The following is a 16,586-nucleotide window of genomic DNA, read 5'->3' as shown; positions in this document are numbered from 1 at the left end:
CAAATGCTCAGTAGCCCCATGCGGCCAGTTGCCCATCATGGACAGTGCAGGACTAGAGAGCTTGCCATTCAAGCTCTTTATTATATTTTGATATAATAGCTTTTTGATGTTTAGCTTCTTGGTTTATGTATATTGATGGTTGCTTTTTTCAGTAGAGAAATGGACTCTTGATTTTGGATCAGTGTATTTTTAAGTTTTTTTTGTTGTTGTTCATTTTTTTCAATATCCTGCAAATCTGTATCATGGCACTGTAGTGAAGCTCTTCGCCTGGAAACAGGACAGTAGACATGGCAGGAATGGCTATGTTTCCTTCCCAGCCTTAGCAGAGCGGTTCTCACAGAGACTTTTTACTTTGCACCAAAAAGTTATTCTGACCCTGATTTCATCATCCTGTTCAAATTTCCAAGATGTGTTGATAAAAAGCAGTTTGAACATGAAAAACGCTGTGCAGAGTGGGGTTTGGTTCTCTAGGGAAATGCTTTTTTCTTGAATATTTGCATGGTCTGGCATTCTCCGGCATGCCTGAGATTCGAGTATTAAGTCAGGGTCATTAAATGTCTATTCAGAATTTCACAATAATAGTTTCAGATCTCATTGGTGGCATACCTATGGAAATAAAAATTAGCTCTGTTAATTTAAAAAATACCTTATTAATCCCTGGAAAGCTATTACATCAAAATTACTATGTTTCTTTCCCAAGGGCTTCCCTCTTAATCATCTCCTTCCAAAGATGAATAAATACAGTGATTAGAAGATATTTGGTGAAAATCAATACATATATTGTTTGACATTCATGTCTTTTAAATACTTGGCCCCAAAACACACTGAATTTGCTGTGTTTCCTGGAGGGCAAGACCTCATTTGTGTTCTTCTTCTTGTCTTTTAGGGCTCTTAGCATTGTGCCTGGTACATCGTTTGCCCTCAGTATGTCTTTTGGATAAGTGCACACAAATGACTATCCATCCTTTACTTAAAGAATAAGACATGTACTGATCTAGTAGCCTGAGCTTTTACTTTTCTAAATCCTGACACTGAAAAATAATGAAAATGCATAATGGACAGATTACAGAAGATTATTTAGCACTGGCTGTTTTCCTGGAATGCCCCGCCTGCCCCGTATGTGGCACCTGTCTTCATCCTCATCCTTCCTGCCTCAGCTTAAATCACGTCCTGTGAGAGGCATTCCCTGAGCCCCTGTCTAAGTCTGCTCTGCTCCACTGGGCTCGTGATGCCTTCACTTGGGTCCCCTCCACAAATCTCTCCAGTGGTTCCCCATTTAGAGTAACATTGAAAGCCCTCACAGTGGGTTAAAGGGTTCAATGATCTGACTTCATTTCCTACATGCCTGCCAATCTCTACCTCGTTGCCACTGCACAGGGTCCCTGGCCTTCCTGCTGCCCCCTCATTCCTTGGACTGTGCCAGGCCTTCTGTCCTAACCAGTTGGCTCCTGGTCTTCTCACAGTCTTCCCTTGGGTCTCTGCTCAAATATCACCTCATTTGTACAGCTTTCCCGCCTGCCTTGTTTAAAGCATCCCCCCTCATCACAATCTAAGCCATTTCCCTGTTTTATTTTTCTTCATGGCCCTTGTTACTTCTTAAACCTTTATTATGTATTTACTTGGCAAGGTGTGGCTCGTCTCTGCCACTGTGATGCCAGTGGCCTGACTGTAAGATTGTGGTTTGTACACGTAGTCAAAGAGTCTGTACTTATCTTTTATCGTACTTACCGAAATACTTACTTTTGTAAGTTGTTTTTATTTGTATAATTCTTCATTCTTACTTCCCAGTCTCACATCCTCCATGTAGCAGCCACTTCATGCCATGACAGCTTTCAGTCACATCCGTCGTTCCTCTGCTTCTTACCCTGCGATGCTTCCCACTGAACTAGAAGAGACTTCCTGGCTCCAGGCCCTGGCTGACTTGGCTCTTGCTCTGCCCTTGAGCCGGTGTTGACGTCTGTCACCCCTCACTGACTTCTTGCTGATCCTCAGGGCCTTTGCACAGGAAGCCCTTCTACCTGTAGCACTCTTCTCCTCACTCCCGCTGTGGCTGTTCTTCTGGGCACTCCACCTCCCTCTGCAGCCCGCTCCTGGCCACTCACTCTGAAAGAGCCTCCCCCCACCACACTCAGAGCCCCTTCTCATAGTCTGTCACAATTGCAGTTATCCCCTATTTAATCTTTTGTTTTAAACATCTACCCATCACCTACATTTCCCATCTAGAATGTAATCTCCACAGAAGTAGAAACTTTGAGATGAAATTACTTGCCCAAAGCCATGCAACAAAAGAACCAGAATTCATATTCGGAAAAGACCGCCTTCCCAGTCCTTTTTGTCTTCTCTGTCATATGCTACAAAATATGAAGACACATTGTCTTGGTGTGTGTGGAGAACACACTCTAGAGTGACTTCTAATGGTTCACACCCTGGGTAACCCCTTCCATTTGAGTATAGGTAGGATCTGTGACTTGTTTCTAACCAGTAGACTGTGGCAAAGGTAATAAGATCACTACTCATGACTCCCTTGATGAAGTTACACTGTGTGCCAAAGTTGATGGGCTGTTACTCCCATGGTCACATTACTTTATATAAAACTTTCTTAGCAGACAGGAGTGAGAGAGATTCTCCTGCTGGCTTATGAGAAACAAACTGCCATGTTGTGATGGTCTTAGGAGAGGGCTGAGCGTCAGGGAGCTGGGAGTGGCCTCTAGGACCTAAAAGGGGCCACTAGACAGTGGCCAATAAGAAGCCAGGACTGTCTGTCATAAACCATGAGGAAGTGACATTTTGTCAGCAACCCAGGTGAGCTGGGAAGCAGAGTCTTCCCCGCTCAGACTTCCTGATAACAAGGCAGCCTGGCTGACACCTTCAATGTGCCTGGTGAGACCCTGAACAGAAGACTTAGTTAAGTCGCACCTGGACTACTGACCTACAGACTGTAAGATAACAGATGTGTGGTTCGAAGCTACTGAGTTTGTGGAACTAGGTTACATAGCATGGACAATGACTGCAGCATGGCTGTTTGTTCCCCAACCAGAGCTCCTACTTCAAGCATATCACCGTCTGCTGGGGCCCCCAGGCCATTTGCCCTGGTCACTTTTGGCTACTTTACATGGAAACAGGAAGTAGATTGGGAAAACCTGTCATATCTTTTCAGCTCAGGGTGAAGTCTCCTGAAGCCCATAGGGAGTGGTGGGACAAGCCCACTCTATGCTAAGATACCTATGAAACATGAGATGGTGAACAGTGCCTGGCACAGCACCTGACATTTTGTAAGGCTCAGGAAACATCACTCCCCTTCCCTTCCCAGTGGCCTGCTGCCCTCCTTGAGGACATCTCAAGTCCTTACCCAGCAATTCCTGCACAGGTAAGGCTTCCAGGGAAAAGTCCCCCTGCCGGGCCCTCCCCACAACAACATTATAGTTCTGTCTGCTCCAAAAATCTGAAGAAGCAAAGGCTCATGATGTTAGTACACAGAGGATTGTGTACTTTTCAAATGGCAGGAACCATTCTGTGCTCCTGTGATGTAATTTTTGCTCAGGGCCCACTGTGAGATCTGTGTTGTCACCTTCTAACACTCCACACAGATGTGGGAGATGTTAGCTGTCCCATCTCACGGGTTCTTAGGGCTGCTGACTGTGTACCACGGCTCAGTGTCTTAAAATACCTTCCCACTGCTTCCAACTCAGCAGGGGCATAAGAGAGCTCTGCCACCTTGGAGAGAAGTGTTTTAAACCATAATTTGGGTTGAATGTAACATGATCCAATGCTACAACTACATATTTGCATAAGTCAGTGGGCAGATCTTCCTCTTCCCTTCTAATATTTTAACTTCAAAAGAAACTGTATAGGTTTGGGGATACTTACCTAAAACCTCCATAGAAATCTTTTATGCCCTTTTATAATTGTTAGTCTGCAAGGCCAGGGAACACATTGCTCACAGTTCAGGGAGCATCAGAGGGATTGTTTCAAACTTGTCGGTGTTCTGAGATTTCATCGGAAAAGCTAGGCCGTCATACAGAATCATCATAGGTTATCAATGTGAGATATATGCTAAAATGTTATTTATTACATATGTTTTGCAAATATTAAGCCCCAAATCTAGCTTAGTGTGATTTGGGGATTTATATTCATATTCCAATTATAATCTCTGTACTAGACTTCAGAAATTTGGTTACAATAATTCAGACTTAATTTTTTTGCTCCAACTAAAGACGTCAGTGAGCCTTGACAGGTAATAAAGAGGTAAGTAGATTTTTAGTTGTTGGTGACCGTTTCAGTGAAATGGCCATCAGCCACAGTTTTCTGCCGAAAGGGGGAAAGAGGAGAAAAGAACTAACATTTGTTTAGTGCCTGCTTTGATGTCATACATCACTTCACTTTTCCATCACAACATTTCTGTCACTCAGTAAGAGTATCTCTTACTTAGCCAGGCATGGTGAGGTTGAGAGAGCATCTTCTCTTCCTGGTAGAGCTGCCGTTTGAACCCTGTACTGTGTTATTCCTTTGATAGCTCATGCCTGTGTATTAGTACGAAATGATAATAGATTCAGTCACAGAAGAATGCCGTTCTAACTTTTCATTGTCATATCTAAATATCACTTTGGTCCTCTAAAATTTAGCAATGCTTGTTCACAGCGTTTGTTGTATTTAGTAATTATCCCTAATGAAATGTAATAACTTTCCATAAGAAGGAACCGTACATTCTTTCTTATTTTCCTTCCTCAAATATCTATTTGATCTTGTAAAAAAAAACCTTGTTTTTGTAAAGACCCATACACATAAACCAGATCATTAGGAGATAGTCTGGCTGTAATATCCATTCTTGTAGAAACAAAAACCAAAAAAAGAAGGGATTAAAAAAGAATAAAGTTAAAATCTTCACATTGGTATTTTATTTTACTTTTTAAATATTTTTTTATTGATTCATAATCATTTTACAGTATTGTGTCAAATTCCAGTGTAGAGCACAATTTTTCAGTTATACATGAATATATATATATATTGTCACATTTGTTTCTCTGTGAGCTACCATAAGATCTTGTATGTATTTCCCTGTGCTATACAGTATAATCTTGTTTATCTATTCTACAATTTTGAAATCCCAGTCTATCCTTTACCAACCCCCTCCCCCTTGGCAACCACAAGTTTGTATTCTATGTCTATGAGTCTATTTCTGTTTTGTATTTATGCTTTTTTTTTTAGATGCCACATATGAGCAGTATCATATGGTATTTTTCTTTTTCTTTCTGGCTTACTTCCCTTAGAATGACATTCTCCAGGAGCATCCATGTTGCTGCAAATGGCATTATGTTGTCAGTTTTTATGGCTGAGTAGTATTCTATTGTATAAATATACCACCTCTTCTTTATCCAGTCATCCGTTGATGGACATTTAGGCTGTCTCCATGTCTTGGCTATTGTAAATAGTGCTGCTATGAACATTGGGGTGCAGGTGTCATCCTGAAATAGGGTTCCTTCTGGATATATGCCCAGGAGCAGTATTCCTGGGTCATATGGTAAGTCTATTCCTAGTCTTTTGAGGAATCTCCATACTGTTTTCCACAGTGGCTGCACCAAACTGCATTTCCACCAGCAGTGTAGGAGGGTTCCCCTTTCTCCACAGCCTGTCCAGCATTTGTCATTTGTGGACTTCTGAATGATGGCTATTCTGGCTGGTGTGAGGTAATAACTCATTGTAGTTTTGATTTGCATTTCTCTGATAATTAGTGATATGGAGCATTTTTTTCATGTGCCTATTGATCATTTGTACATCTTCCTTGGAGAATTGCTTGTTTAGGTCTTTTGCCCATTTTTGGATTGGGTTGTTTGGCTGTTTCTTATTAAGTCATATGAGCTGCTTATATATTCTGGAGATTAAGCCTTTGTCGGTTTCATTTGCAAAAATTTTCTCCCATTCCGTAGGTTGTCTTTTTGTTTTACTTATGGTTTCCTTTGCTGTGCAGAAGCTTGTAAGTTTCATTAGGTCCCATTTGTTTATTCTTGCTTTTATTTCTTCTAGGAGAAAATTTTTGAAATGTATGTCAGATAATGTTTTGCCTATGTTTTCCTCTAGGAGGTTTATTGTATCTTGTCTTATGTTTAAGTCTTTAATCCATTTTGAGTTGATTTTTGTATATGGTGTAAGGGAGTGTTCTAGCTTCATTGTTTTACATGCTGCTGTCCAGTTTCTCCAACACCATTTGCTGAAGAGACTGTCTTTATTCCATTGTATATTCTTGCCTCCTTTGTCGAAGATGAGTTGACCAAAAGTTTGTGGGTTCATTTCTGGGCTCTCTATTCTGTTCCATTGGTCTATATGTCTGTTTTGGTACCAATACCATGGTGTCTTGATAACTGTAGCTCTATAGTATTGTCTGAAGTCTGGGAGAATTATTCCTCCAGCCTCTTTCTTTCTCTTCAGTAATGCTTTGGCAATTCTAGGTCTTTGATGGTTCCATATAAATTTTATTATGATTTGTTCCAGTTCTGTGAAATATGTCTTGGGTAATTTGGTAGGGATTGCATTAAATCTGTAGATTGCCTTGGGCAGTGTGACCATTTTAACAATATTGATTCTTCCAATCCAAGAGCATGGGATATCTTTCCATTTTTTAAAGTCTTCTTTAATTTCCTTCATCAATAGTTTATAGTTTTCTCTGTATAATTCTTTCACCTCCTTCGTTAGATTTATTCCTAGGTATTTTATTACTTTGGGTGCTATTTTAAAGGGGATTGTTTCTTTACTTCCTTTTTCTGTCGATTCATTGTTAGTGTAAAGAAGTGCAACTGATTTTTGAACATTAATCTTGTAACCTGCTACCTTGCTGAATTCTTCAATCAGCTCTAGCAATTTTTGTGTGGACCTTTTAGGGTTTTCTATATATAGTAACATGTCATCAGCATATAGTGACACTTTTACCTCTTCTTTTCCAATTTGAATCCCTTTTATTTCTCTCTTTTGCCTGATTGCTGTGGCTAGGACTTCCAAGACTATGTTGAATAGGAGTGGTGATAGTGGGCATCCTTGTCTTGTCCCAGATTTTAGTGGGAAGCTTTTGAGTTTTTCACCATTGAGTACTATGCTGGCTGTAGGTTTGTCATATATAGCTTTTATTATGTTGAGATATGTTCCCTCTATACCCACTTTGGCGAGAGTTTTTATCATAAATGTGTGTTGAATTTTATCAAATGCTTTTTCTGCATCGATTGAGATGATCATGTGGTTTTTGTCCTTTCTCTTGTTGATGTGATGTATTACATTGATTGATTTGTGTAGAACCCCACTTGGTCATGATGTATAATCTTTTTTATGTGTTGTTGAATTCTGTTTGCTAATATTTTGGTGAGGATTTTGGCATCTGTGTTCATCAGTGATATTGGCCTATAATTCTCTTTTCTGATAGTGTCTTTGCCTGGTTTTGGTATCAGGATGATGGTGGCTTCATAGAATGAGTTTGGGAGTATTCCCTCCTTTTCAGTCTTCTGGAAGAGTTTGAGAAGGACTGGTATGAGTTCTTCTTTGTATGTTTGGTAGAATTTCCCAGTGAAGCCGTCTGGTCCTGGACTTTCAATTGTAGGAAGGTTTTTTTAATTGCTATTTTGATGTCATTTCTAGTGATCGGTTTGTTCAAGTGGTCAGTTTCTTCTTGATTCAGTCTTGGTGGACTGTATGTTTCCAGAAACTTGTCCATCTCCTCTAGGTTATCCTGTTTGGTTCCATAGTTTTTTGTAATATTGTCATATGATATTCTGTATTTCTATTTTATTTTTTGTAATTTCTCCATTTTCCTTTCTTATTTTACTAATTTGTGCTCTCTCTTTTTTCTTCTTTGTGAGTTTGGCCAGAGGTTTATGGATTTTATTTACTTTTTCAAAAAATCAGCTTTTGGTTCGATTGATTTTTTTCTGTGGTTTTTTTTAATCTCTATTTTATTTGCTCCCTGATCCTTATAATTTCCTTCCTTCTGCTGCCTTTTAGGGTTTATTTGTTCTCCTTTTTCTAATTCATTCAGCTGGTGGGTTAAATTGTTTATTTGAGATTGTTGTTCTTTTTTGAGGAAGGCCTGTATCACTGTAAACTTCCCTCTTAGCACTGCCTTTGCTGTGTCCCATAAATTTTGTGTGGTTGTGCTTTCATTTTCATTTGTGTCAAGGTATTTTTTAATTTCAGCTTTGATTTCCTCATTGACCCATTGGTTTTTTAATAGCATATTGTTTAATCTCCATGTTTTCCTTTTTTTCTCCTTTATTTCTCTGTTGTTGATTTCCAGTTTCATGGCATTGTGGTCAGTAAAGATGCTTGAGATAATTTCTATCTTCTTAAAATTGTTGAGGTTTCTTTTGTGCCCAAGTACATGATCAATCCTAGAAAATGTTCCATGTGCACTTGAAAAGAATGTATATCCTGACAGTGCGTGGTGAGAGGCCTTGCGGAGCGCGGAGTTTCTGCTATGGCTTCCAGCGGTGTCAGCGTGAACACTGCGGCCTCGGCAAATGAAGCTCCAGAAATTCCAGACAACGTGGGAGATTGGCTTCGAGGCGTCTACCGCTTCGCTACGGATAGGAATGACTTCCGGAGGAACTTAATCCTCAGTTTGGGGCTCTTTGCTGCGGAAGTCTGGCTGGCCAGGAATTTGAGTGACTTTGACCTAATGGCACCTCAGCCAGGGGTGTAACCATAAAGACACACGGAACCCCTGTGCTGTACCCGAACCTTCCAAAAACAGCCTCCAATTGTGACCATCACAAGACTTGCCCTGATGACAGCTGAAGTTTGATTTCCTTCCCTGCCTGATTTCCTTTTCTTTGCTGATTCCACTCAGAACACCCTTCACTGGTCAGTAGGCAGGCTTCAGCTAAAGTGTTGTCCTCTGTTCTGTAAAATTCTGTACATAGTTCCTATGTTTTTGCAGGGGATGATCTTTGCTCTGGCCCTGAGGAATAATCTAATGGTATTTTAACAAGTATCTGAAATAAAGACTGTACACCAAAAAAAAAAAAAAAGAAAAGAAAAAAAAAAGAATGTATATCCTATTTTTGGGGGGTGTAATACTCTGAAACTATCCACCAAATCTAATTTTTCTATTGTATTATTTAATTTCTCTGTTGCTTTGTTTATTTTCTTTCTGGAAGATCTGTCTAGTGATGTTAATGCAGTGTTAAAATCTCCAACTATGATTGTATTCCCATCAATGTCCCCCTTTATCTCTGTTAGTAATTATTTTATGTATTTAGGTGCTCCTATATTGGGTGCATATATATTAATGAGTGTAATATCCTCATCTTATATCACTCCTTTAATCATTATAAAATGTCCTTCTTTATCTTTCTTTATGGCCTTTGTTTTAAAGTCTATTTTGTCTGAAATCAGTACTGCTACACCTGCTTTTTTGGCTTTTCCATTTGCATGGAATATCCTTTTCCATCCTTTCTCTCTCAATCTATATGTGTCCTTCTCCCTAAAGTGGGTCTCTTGTATGCAAACATATTGAAGGTTCTTGCTTTATTATCCAGTCTGCCACTCTATCTCTTTTGACTGGAACATTTAGTCCATTAACATTTACAGTAATTAATGATAGATGTGCGTTTATTGCCATTTTGAACTTACCTTTGCAGTTGATTTGGTATTTCCTCTTTGTTCCTTTCTTCTTCCTTTTGTGGTCGGGTAATTTTCCTTTGTATTATCATGGATTTTATTAAGTTTTTGAGACTCCCTTGCAAGTTTTTGAGACTCCCCTGTAAGTTTTTGACTTGTGGTTACCCTTTTTTGTAAGTCTATTAGCCCATTACTATAACTGTTTTTATTAAATTGATAGTAACATGATATCAAACCCATCCTACTGAGAACAAAAACTTTAAAAAACAAAGAAAAAAAATTCTTTATTTTCCTGCCTCCCTCTCCCACTCTCAATGATTTAAATGTCTTCTTTTACAATTTTGTGTTTATTTTATTTGTAATTTATGAGTTGTCACCTTTCCAATTGTGAGTTTCTCATTTCTGTAGCATCCTGCTGCTTTTCTATTTAGAGTAGACCTTTCAATATTTCTTTTAACATGGGTTTAGTGTTGCTAAACTCTTGTAGATTTTTCTTGTCTGTGAAAATCTTTATGTCTCCTTCTATCCTAAAGGAAAGCCCTGCTGGATAAAGTATCCTAGGCTGCATCTTTGTTTCATTCATGACTTTGAATATATCTTACCACTCCCTTCTGGCCTGTAGTGTTTGTGTAGAGAAATCAGCTGAGAGCCTTATGGGGGTTCCCTTGTAACTCACTCTTTGCTTTTCTCTTGCTGCCTTTAGAGTCATTTCTTTATCCTTGACTCTGGCCATCTTGATTATGATATGTCTTGGTGTGGGTCTGTTTGGGTTCTTCCTGTTTGGGACCCTCTGTGCTTCCTGTACTTGGATATTTGATTCCTTCTTTAAGTTTGGGAAGTTTTCAGTCATGATTTCTTCAAAAACCTTTTCAATCCCCTCTGATCTTTCTTCCCCTTCTGGGACCCCTATTATGCGAAGATTGGCACGCTTTGTATTATTCCATAGGTCTCTTATGCTATTTTCTTTTGTTTTTATTTGTTTATCTTGTAGCTGTTCTGATTGGGTGCTTTCTATTGTCCTGTCTTCTAGGTCACTTATTCCTTCCTCTACATTATCTAGTCGGCTTTGCCCAGCCTTTAGATGACATCTCATCTCAGCCAATGAGTTTACCAATTCTACTTGGCTCTTCTTTATAGCTTCCATTTCATTTTTGACATATTTTATATCTCTAAACACTACCTCTTTTAGTTCCTTCAGTACTTTGATCACTCCTTTTTTGAAATCTTGATCTAGTAGGCTATCGATGTCTATTTCATTGATCGTTCTTTCAGGAGATTTCTCTTGTTCTTTTAATTGGGAATGGTTTCTCTGCTTCTTCATCTTGCTCATACCTCTCTGGCACTGTGGTTTATGGAGTATCGGTTATCTATTGTGGTCCTTAAGGAGTTTGTCTATCTAATGCCTATGTAGGAATAAAACTTTAAAAAAAAGAGAGAGAGAATTCTAAAAGAAGGGAGAAAAAAGGGTTTGAAAACAGTGTATAATGAATAATAGAAGAGCCAGTTGAAGCAGAATAGCAATCAGGTTGAGATGTCCTTTAAAAACCTTTAAAAAAGGAGAAAAGAGGAAAAAAAAATGTATTTGAAAGCTGTGTATAATCAATAACAGGACATGGAAACCAAGAGAAATAAAAGTGAAATGATGTGGATTTTTAAAAATAATAATGATAATATTTATAAAAAATTTAAAAGGGATTAAAACTGGGGATATATATAATTAAGAAGTAAAAATTAAAAGGTTAATAGAAAATAGAACACGTAAAGACAGATTTGGAAAAAAAAAAGGAAAGGGGGGCAGTGTTCTCCTGTAGACTGTGTGCTCTTAATGCGAAGTCTTTTTGTCTTCATCCTGTTTTAGAAGCTCAGCTTGCTGTTTCCAGAGGCCCTCTGTTGGCGCCCTATTCTGTGCTGCTCCCAGCACCTGTCGGCAAGCAGATCGCGCCCCCTCCCAACACTGGGTCAGGTGCAGCTCTCCTCTGCTGTGGGCGGGCGGATCACTGCCCCTCCTGATGCTGCAGTCATATGTTGCAGACTGGCCAGGTAGGAGGGCGGGTCACGCCCCCACCCAGCACTGCGATCAGGGGCTGCGTTCCTGCCAGAAAGGCGGGGGTGCTGCCCACCCTCTCCCGGTGCTGGTCGCTCCGCAGCTCTGTGTCGCTGTGTGCTCCGCCTTGGGTCGGCCCTCCGCAGGTGGGCTCAGGGAAGACCAAGAAACAGCCCTGCCCCTGCTCCAGGACAAAACCCAGCTCCTTGTTTGTCTTGGCGGAGCAAGTTCTCTGAGGGACCAGGACGATCCTATCTGCCTCAACCTGTAGACAAGTCTTCGTCTGGCCTTTGAGGCTGCTAAGCCCTTAGGTGTGGATGCAGGTTTCGCCCCTGCCCCTGCCTCTGCCTGGGTGCTAAGCACCAGAGGATATGGTGGCTTTGCCTGAGCCCCGCCTCTCTTCCCCCGAAAACTTTCCGAGGGTTTTCAGAAATGGGGGTATGCACCCTTCCCCCCAGGGCACATCAGCCATGTTGTTTTATGGAGGGCCCAGGTTGTTCTGCCCTGTGTACCCACAGCCATGGCGCGCAGCCCCCTGCAGTCCCCCAGGGATGCCTCAGTGCAGCCGCCCCAGTCCTCCGCCCAGCTCGGGCAGCCTGGCCCTGCCCCTGGCTGCCAGCCCGCGTCTCGGGCTGGGTGTCGTGGGGACCCTCTGTGCCCGTTTAACTTAGTTCTGTAGGTCAAGGGCTGCTCTGTACAGGTACGAGCCTCGGAGCCTCCCCCTCTGTCCCGCTGGCCTCTCAGTTGGAGAGGGGAGACCCAGCGAAGGAGTGCCGTTCCTCCTTTGCTGCTCCCTCCCCTTGGGACCGGTCCTGCACCGTTTTGCCTTTTTTCTTTCTTTTTTCCTTTTCTCCTACCAGATTTTTGGCGTCTCTATCTTGTGAAGAGGACGATGCTCTGTCGGAGTTCTGCAGGTGCTCTGGTTGGCTGAGTGGGTCTGTGGATGTGAGTCTTGGTGTATTTGGGGGAGAGGGTGAGCTACGAGCATCCTTCTACTCTGCCATCTTGGCCTTCTCCTTCACATTGGTATTTTAAAATAAGACCTGTTGGTTTTGATGTCAGCAGTGGCTTGCAAAGGATGAGTTTCTTTGGTTTTGAAAGTTTACATTAAGATTCTGCATATACTGGCATAGATACCATCTGCTCACTTGTAAATGACCTAGCCCACTTATCCTAGTAGAGTCTAGAGCACGTGTGGGAGATTGCTAGATTTTAAAGGCATTAGTGAAATCAGGTAAGCTGGTCTGCTTAGGTTCCAGGGGAGGGCCAGAGGGCCAGAGGGTTAGGCGGCTTGCCCAGGGTCACGCAGCTAGAGAGACCTCCAACCTCCTAACTCCTAACTCATGGTGCGGTGTCACATTGCCTCATTTCTGCATCTTCAGACACCTAATGAGTGTAAATATAGCTAAAGCTCTACTTTTTGCTGCTGATATGTCTTAATTTGACCTATTTAAATGAAGAAGTAATACAGCAGCGAGAGCCAGGATGGCATTCTGGGACAAAATTGGGCTTCTGAGACACAGCAAAGATTCAAATTTTGCTCAGCATCTTGTTGCTGTGTGTGACTGAGTGTGTGCCATCATTTCCTTCTGCTTCATTTTCCTTATCTGTGAAATGGGGAGACCAAAGCTGTGTCTTGGGTTTTGGGGAGGATTAAAGAGATGATATATGTGAATTACACTGGTAGATATATTTCTGAAATGATAGCTGTGGGATGAAATGTCATCCTGATCTTCAGTTATTCAAAGATATTTTAGGGCTCTTTCTACATTTTCAGACCAGATGGTAGCATTTATGAAAACTAGTACACATCATTAAGCATTTGTCTGCTAAAGAATTTCTGTTCTTTGGGGCAACTAGGTTTGTTTTCTGTAAGGTAGGTAGAAACAACAAAGGAATTCAGTCCCTAAAAGTGGTGAAAGGCTTCCGCAAGACATATTCCATGTCTTTGGTCTTCCCTGATGAATGTTAAGTCCATTAGGTTTCCCCTGTCAGTCAGAACACGAGGACATGACTTGCAATACTGTGGCCACATCTTCTGCCCAAGCGTGTCAGCTTCCTTCATCAGTGCAAGCCAAGGGTGGGGGTGGCTTATCTTCCTCCCTGTTGTGAGGGACAGATGCCCTGTCAATATGTTTTCTGATCTGAAGTTTGCCAGTTGAAGAGAGAAGGAAGCCACTCTTGAGAGCGTAACACAACAGTTTAAAGCACGCTGTGCTTTTTTAAAATTTCCAAAAGGTCTCTTCACAAACATTCCTGTCATGATCATTGAGGGTGTGGAGAAAGATGAGGTGCAGACTCATCACTCCTCCGAGCCTCCCTTGCAGTGAACACTAATTTTCACCACCCTGTTCGCCTTCACCCACCTACTGGTGCTCAGATTTGTGCTGGGCTTCTTCATCCTGGCTTCCTGTTCCACAAAGACTGCTGGTTTCCAGAGCTATGCAAATCCCATTTGCTATAAACCTTGATTTTGAATTATGGTTAATGAAACTAAAAAAAGGTGATATGAGGACTCAATTTTTTTCTTCTTAGGAGAAAGAGCCCTCTATCTTCTGCCATCACTGTTTTTGGGACCAGACCCTCTTAGAAAACACCATTTTCGCCTTGTCTTCAGAGGCTTGAGATTCACTAGTCCTGACGTTTCATGGAACCTTCCTAGAAAAGCAGTCTCAAGGGTTTTCCTGCAAATGTCTATCAGAACCTCAACATCCACTCACAGGAGTGTGTCACATCCTGTTTTAGAGATATGAAAGGAAAACTACTGTTTTTTCTTTACTTTCTGCCTGCAGAACACTTAGGTTTTTCCCCACACCAACCAGTTCTCTAACTCTACCTGGGTGTCGCACAATTCTGTTCAATTCTGACACTGTCTACTTGGAATTAGCCTCAGATTAGTTAAGGGCTCAGTCCCACAAGACTGTCCCAATTTCATATGCCAACCCAAGTCTGAGTCACTGGTGCTTCTGACCCCTTCTTGGGTTTGCTGATTTGCTCCAGCAGCTTACAGAACTCAGAGAGTGGGCACTGGTTCTAGACAATTACTTAAAAGTTCTTGAGTCAATAAGCCGATGACTCTCAAATTTCTCTCTCCAGCCCACCGTGTTACATGCTTATGTATTTTGATACCTTGTAGTGACTTATGAGAACTCGGTCAGATTTTCCAGTCTCACTGAGCCCCTGCATCCTCAGCTTGTGGATGCACCCAACCCTCTCTCCACAAATGGAAGTGATATGGTGAGACCCACAGGGTGCTTGCTGTTGTGAAGCTGAAGTTTTCATTGTTTTTGTAAAGCTTCTGTCTGATGCAATACTAATTAAAGCTAATCCCCACCTACCAAATATAAAACCAGAAGAAAAAGAAAACTTGTAAAATTTTGTTTTATCTTGATTTTTTTGGGGGGGGAGGGGATTGTCTTCCCCTTCTTCCTTTTATCTAATGGCCTAGCCTTCAATATACCAGGTGATTCCTTCTTTATTGTGGCTGCATAGTATTCCATTTTATAAATAAATGTGTGTATATATATATATATACACACACACATTTATTTATATATATATGTATATATACACACACACACACAAAATTGTATGCTATCACTTACATGTGAAATCTAAAGAAACAGAGATCAGATTGTTGGTTGCCAGCAGTGATGTGGTGGGGGGTGCATAAAATGGATAAAAATGGTCAAAAGGTACAAATTTCCAATTATGAGATAAATAAGTTCTGGAGATGTAATGTACAGAGTGATGACTGTAATGGACAATACCATATTGTATAAATTCTGTATTTTAATACCATATTGAAAGTTGCTAGGAAAGTAGATCTTTAAAGTTCTCATCACAAGAAAATAAATATGTAACTATATGAGGAGATGCATGTTTACTAAATTTACTGTAGTGATCATTTAATGATATAGAAATACCAAATCATTATGTTGTACACAAACTTATGCAATGTTATAGGCCAGTTATATCTCAGTAAAACCAGGAAAGAAAAAAAAAGATTCCAGATGTTATCAAATAAGCTACTTTCTTTTGGGCTCAAGACCCATGTGCTTAGTTATATGTTTAGTACAACCTTGTGGATATTCTGTTAGACTTTGTATTGGCTGAAATTGAACCACCTTCATACTCCCTCCCCCAAATCTCTTCCTCCTGTGTTCTTCATCTCAGATCTTTATCATCACTTGCTCAGGTATACAGTCTAGAGGTTGGAATCCAGTGGTTTTCAAACTTGGTTTATGTTAGAATTCCCTAAGGGACTTTAAAAACTATAGGTGACCAGACCATGAGCCGGACCAATCCCTTGGAAATTTGGGAGTGGGACATAAGATTTTTTTTTCCCCCTGAGCTTTGTGTGTGTGTGTGTGTGTATGTATGTATGTATGTATGTATGTATGTATTTATTTATTTATTTGAAGTATAGTCAGCTTACAATGTGTCAGTTTCTGGTGTACAACATAATGCTTCAGTCATACATGAACCTATATTCATTTTCATATTCTTTTTCACCATAGGTTACTTCAAGATATTGAATATAGTTCCCTATGCTATACATATGAACCTGAGCTTTTTATTGATCTGTAATACACAAAAAGTACAGTGTGCAAATCATACGTGTATAGTGCAATGAATTATTACAAGCTCATACTTTCATATAAAGGTTCCTGGTTCAAGTAGCTGCACGCTGTGGCCTCCCAGAAGCCCCCGTCTGCAAATAAGTTGCCCTGACTTCAATACCATGTAATTCTGTCTGTCTTAGGGCTTTACTTCAGTAGAGTCGTAGAGCTTGTCCTCTCTAGATCTGCTCCTTCTGCTCAGTGTGGTATTCGTCATTGCTGTGTGGAGGTGTAGTTTTTGCATCCTCATTGCTGGGTAGCGTTCCATTGTGAGAATAGAGCACAGTTTATTTGTCTGTTTTCTCACTGATACACGTTTGGGT

The 16,586-nt window shown here is 40.8% G+C and overlaps 1 protein-coding gene and 1 pseudogene across 4 annotated transcripts in view; both read left to right on the top strand.

The window, feature by feature from the left end:
- SH3GL2 (SH3 domain containing GRB2 like 2, endophilin A1) overlaps nt 1–16,586 on the top strand; it is a 169,172-nt gene that overhangs the window by 132,356 nt on the left and 20,230 nt on the right. The window lies entirely within an intron of this gene.
- Nucleotides 8,251–8,994, top strand: LOC107033905 (mitochondrial import receptor subunit TOM6 homolog pseudogene; annotated as a pseudogene).

This window comes from Vicugna pacos, chromosome 4 (genome assembly GCF_048564905.1).
Source record: "Vicugna pacos chromosome 4, VicPac4, whole genome shotgun sequence".
Lineage (NCBI taxonomy): Eukaryota > Metazoa > Chordata > Mammalia > Artiodactyla > Camelidae > Vicugna > Vicugna pacos.
Note: the sequence above shows the minus strand (reverse complement) of the source record. Positions and strands in the feature narration are given on the sequence as shown.